Source organism: Lactuca virosa, chromosome 8 (genome assembly GCF_052849685.1).
Source record: "Lactuca virosa cultivar CGN04683 chromosome 8, Lactuca_virosa_CGN04683_v6, whole genome shotgun sequence".
Taxonomy (NCBI): domain Eukaryota; kingdom Viridiplantae; phylum Streptophyta; class Magnoliopsida; order Asterales; family Asteraceae; genus Lactuca; species Lactuca virosa.
Genome location: NC_136433.1, coordinates 131642768 through 131648158, shown reverse-complemented (window position 1 = coordinate 131648158; position 5391 = coordinate 131642768). Strand labels below are relative to the sequence as shown.

General features: G+C 39.6%; 1 non-coding gene across 1 annotated transcript; it reads right to left on the bottom strand.

Moving 5' to 3' along the window:
* Nucleotides 1-1882: 1882 nt before the first annotated feature.
* LOC145135329 (small nucleolar RNA R71) lies at nucleotides 1883-1989 on the bottom strand. Its single transcript, XR_013719791.1, has one exon. It is a non-coding gene; the product is annotated as a small nucleolar RNA R71 (small nucleolar RNA).
* Between the last annotated feature and the right edge of the window lie 3402 nt (nucleotides 1990-5391).

Below are 5391 nucleotides of genomic sequence, written 5' to 3'. Positions count from 1 at the left end.
GGTTAAATTTTCCACTTAATATTAGAAGTGAATCATGTTTAGATTAACTAAATTCGTTTTTGAGCTTGTTCTTACTGTAATCATGAGCTGAATTTTCGTAGTTTCTGTTTAGGAAAAACCAAGTTACTCCTATGGTTTGATTTATACTTTTATTGATTGATTATTGGTGATTTTATTAAATTAAGTTTGTTAAAGAACCTTATGCATTAACCATAACTATTATCTGTTAATTGGAAGACAATTAGGCTGCATGAACATCTCTTAATTGTTAACCTCATATGATTTATGTGAACACTCCATTATATGCCTAGGATTAGTGAATATGAAACTAGGATTAACTAGAGAATGGGTAAATTAATGTGTGAGCTTGTTTGAGAAACCAACAAACAAGAGGTTAGTTGAATTACTAATTTGATTAACCAATTACAAATCTTATTTAATCCAAATAATTGAACTAGGGAGTTAATTAGTTTAAACAATTGGCCACTGCTTGAATTGATTAATTTTCTAAGGGTTGGTAATAGCGAATGCGAATCTAATCACTATAGTTGGTAACCAACAACAATTAATTCATTACTTTATCATAAAATTAACCATAGGAGTGAATTGGTTGGACCTAAACAGAAACCTTTATTAAATTTGGTGAATTTTTATTTGTTTGAGTTGATTAGTTAATTACTTGTTAGGTGGTGTGTTTAAGTTTCTAGTCTTGTAAAACTAGAGAAAGACCCTTTACTTTTATTATTTGTTTAGTTAAAAATTAATTATTAGTTTAATCTCCGTTCCCTGAGTTCGACACCTTACTTATCCAACTATACCACTAAAAGACAGGTTCACTGCCTTTGTGTGCTAAATCTATATTTTTAAAGTAGGAATAAAACCAGTGCATTTTACACACATCAAGTTTTTGGCGCCGTTGCCGGGGAGCGGTTCAAAAATTAAATCTAATTCCTAGTTTTATCGATCCTTTGTGTAAGTTTATCTTGCACAAAGTTATTTTTTTCAGTAATTGAGTAAGTAGGTTAAGTTTTAGTTTTTATTCGTTTTTATTTAATTTTATTTATTTTTGAGTTTTAGACAGTCTACTCGCCGAGTGCACTCGACCCTACTCGGCGAGTACCCTGCTGTTTGACAATTTAATTTTTTATTTTTGTTCAGTTTCATTTTTTGTTATTTTTACGCGTTTTTCTTGTTTTGTTGCAGGATTTTCATGACCAGAGGATCCAACACTCCACTGGTTCCCCCTTTTGAAAACCCGGAATCCGCGTTGAGGAAAAACAAAGGCAAAGACGTTGAAAGCTCGAATACACCTAAGAAGTCGCCTTTGTTTGGCTTGAAGACAGTTTTTGGGAAGAAGAAGAGCAGCAAATCAGGAGCATCCAGCGCCTCTTTAGCAAGCGAAGACCCAATCAGAGAGGATACCGAGTACGAAACCGAAGGAGAAGAAGACCCTACATTCGGGCACGTTTCCGATTCCGACGACCAATTAGCTATCCCTATGGCTAACATCGATGGAGTCCCCATGGGGGAATGGAAGAAGAGTATACGCGATGATACCGGGCCGGGACTTGTGCAACCCGCAATTCCCGCAACTGCCACTTTTGAGCTTAAGGGTCACATCCTTGCTCTACTCAAAGAGATCCCCTTCCACGGAAAAGACCACGAAGATTCTTACAAACACTTGGATGAAGTCAATGATGTAGCTGATTATTTTAATGTTCCAAACGTGCCTCGCGAAACTCAGCTACTTCGCATGCTTCCGGTTACATTGAAGGGTGCTGCAAAGGATTGGCGCAAGTCACTTCCCCCCAGATCCATCACTACATGGGCCAAGATGAAAGAAGAGTTTATTGATCAATTTTGCCCACCCTCCAAGATATCTAAGTTAAAGAAAGCCATAGCCAACTTTGAACAACAAGCTGGAGAGTCACTTTATGAAGCTTGGGAGAGGTACAAGAGTTTGCTAAGGAATTGCCCACATCATGACCTTAATAGTCAACAAGAAGTCTCCATTTTTTATGATGGAGTAAATGTTACAACAAGGCAATTACTTGACTCGCAAGGTCCACTAACAAAGAAGGCACCCCCGGTGATAAAGCAACTAATTGAAGAATTCTCTAAGCATTCTAGAGAATACCACAACCCAAGGAATGATGTGACAAGGGGATCAGTTTATGCAGCTTCAGAAGATTTGTCAGCAGTTATGGCTTTGTTGAAAACCATGGATAGGAGGATGGATAAAATGGACCAAACGATACATGCTATTCGGGTGGGTTGTGAGAATTGCCATAGACCTCATCTTACTAGAGATTGTGACTTGGACGAGAACGGGAATAAGAAGGTGCAAGTATGCTACTCAAGTGGTGACCGATATGATGAAGATTGGCGAAAACCCAAGAAAGAATGGCTTCCTTATGATGAGTACAAGAAGGCTAAGGAGGAGAAATATAAACAAAAAGGAAGAGGTTTTTACCAAAAGGAGGAGCCGGTGCAAGAAAGAAAACCAAGTTTGGAGGAAATGCTTACCAAGTTTGTAGTTGCTTCAGAAAATAGACACAATGACCATGATGCTACAATTCAAGAGACAAGAACAATGCTTAGGAATCAGCAAGCATCTATCCACAACATTGAGACACAGCTGGGGCAACTTGCTCAACAAATTAATCAAAGATCACCGGGAGAACTTCCTAGTAAAACCGAAAACAACCCACGAGGCGCACATATAAATATTGTGACAACTAGAAGTGGGAAGATAATTACCCCCTGGCACCTATTCAGAATGAAGAGCCCAAGCAGTCACAAAAGGAGGATGCAGAAAAACCGAGCCAAAGTCAAAATCTGCTGGACACAGACCCTACTCGCCGAGTCCAGAATATGGACTCGACGAGTCCATTGCCTAATCAGAAAAGTCAGATTCCTGCAAAGCTATTTCAGCCTCCATTGCCATATCCAGCCAGAGCTAAGAAAGAAAAGAATGAAGAAGACTACCAGAAGTTTCTAGAACACATAAAGGCTCTTCAAATCAACATACCATTCATAGAAGCGGTTGCCCAAATGCCAAAATACGCCAAATTTCTCAAAGAGCTTCTAACTAATAGAAGGAAGATGGAAGAAGTGAGTGAAGTAGTTCTTAATGAGAATTGCTCAGCTGCCATGTTGAACAAGCTACCGAAGAAGAAGGGTGACCCGGGAAGCTTAACATTGCCTTGTCAATTTGGGAATTTGGCCACCATTCATGCTTTGGCCGATTCAGGAGCAAGTGTAAACCTTATGCCTTATTCATTTTTCAAGAAATTAGATCTTCCGGAACCAAGGCCAATTCGAATGGCAATCCACTTAGCAAATAAAACGGTCACCTTTCCAAGAGGAATATGTGAAGATCTATTGGTGAAGGTAGATAAGTTCGTGTTTCCCGCAGACTTTATAATTCTAGACATGGAAGCGGATCCTCAAGTCCCGATCATCCTTGGAAGACCTTTCCTTAACACAGCAAGCGCTATAGTTGACATGAGAGATTCAAAACTTACTCTACGGGTGGGGGATGACTCAGTCACTTTCGGGGTTGATCAAGCCGTGAAGCATGCAAGGCATAATGATGACACGGCATTTTCAATTGATATATTGGATGAATTGATGGAGGAATGGCATAATGAAGATCCAAACAAGTCCACCACCTTTACTGAAGAACTTGATGCTGAAAAAGACCTACTGGAAATAGAGAGACTGCTGGAAGAAGCTGATTATGATGAGTTAATGAAGACAATTGAACATCCTACTCGCCGAGTAGACTCGACCTACTCGCCGAGTTCATTTGAAGAATCCCGAGGAATCGCGAATTCTGCACAGGACTCGACGAGTCCCTTAACTGTACTCGACGTGTTCAGCATGCAGAACGTAAAAACTGAGCTGAAGGCACTACCAGATCACTTGGAGTATGCATTCCTTGAAGATGGTCAACAAAAACTTGTTATAATAGCTTCTGACCTCTCAAAATCTGAAAAAGAAGAATTAGTTCAAGTCTTGAAGAAGAGGAAGAGTGCCATTGCATGGAGTATCACCGATATCAAGGGAATAAGCCCCTCTTATTGCTCTCACAAGATCAACCTGGAAGAAGCAGCAAAGCCGGTAGTGCAACACCAAAGAAGATTGAACCCAAACATGCAAGAAGTGGTCAAGAAGGAAGTAGTCAAGCTTTTAGATGCGGGGATCATTTATTCTATTTCCGATAGTCCATGGGTTAGTCCTGTTCAAGTGGTGCCCAAGAAAGGAGGGATGACGGTCGTAACAAACGAGAAGAACGAGCTTATTCCGACCTGAACGGTAATCGGTTGGCTAGTGTGAATCGATTATCGAAAGCTAAACGATGCCACTCGTAAAGACCATTTTCCTTTACCTTTTATTGATCAAATGCTTGAAAGATTGTCCGGCCATAGTTATTATTGTTTCTTAGACGGATTTTCGGGCTACTTCCAAATACCCATAGACCCAATGGACCAAGAAAAGACCACTTTCACTTGCCCGAGTAGGACTTTTGCCTATCGCCGCATGCCCTTTGGGTTATGCAATGCACCTGCGACATTTCAAAGGTGCATGACGGCCATATTCCACGACATGGTGGAAAAATTCATGGAAGTATTTATGGACGATTTTTCTGTTTTTGGATCTTCCTTCCATGATTGTCTTGCTAACCTTGATTTAATGCTTGCAAGGTGTGAAAAAACCGATTTTGTCCTTAATTGGGAAAAATGTCACTTTATGGTTAAAGAGGGTATAGTTTTGGGCCATAAGGTATCCAAATTGGGGATAGAGGTTGATCGGGCAAAAATAGATACAATTGCTAAATTACCTCCACCAACTAATGTAAAGGGCATTAGGAGTTTTTTAGGACACGCGGGTTTTTACCGCCGTTTCATAAAAGATTTTTCTAAAATAGCTAGACCTCTAACACAATTGCTTTTAAAAGATGCACCATTTAATTTCACTAAAGAATGTCTAGAGGCCTTTGAATTTTTGAAAGAAAAACTAACTAATGCCCCGATCATTATTGCCCCGAATTGGAACTTACCTTTTGAAATAATGTGTGATGCAAATGACTTTGCATTTGGAGCCGTCCTTGGTCAAAGGGTTGATAAGCACTTTCGACCCATTTATTATGCAAGTAAGACTTTGAATCCGGCACAAGAAAATTACACCACAACTGAAAAAGAATTACTAGCCGTGGTGTATGCTTTTGACAAATTCCGCCCTTATCTTATTTTATCTAAAACCACTGTTTTTACTGACCACTCTGCTATTAAGTACTTGTTTGCCAAGCAGGATGCAAAGCCATGATTGATACGTTGGGTTCTACTTCTACAAGAATTTGACATTGAGATACGCGATAAAAAGGGA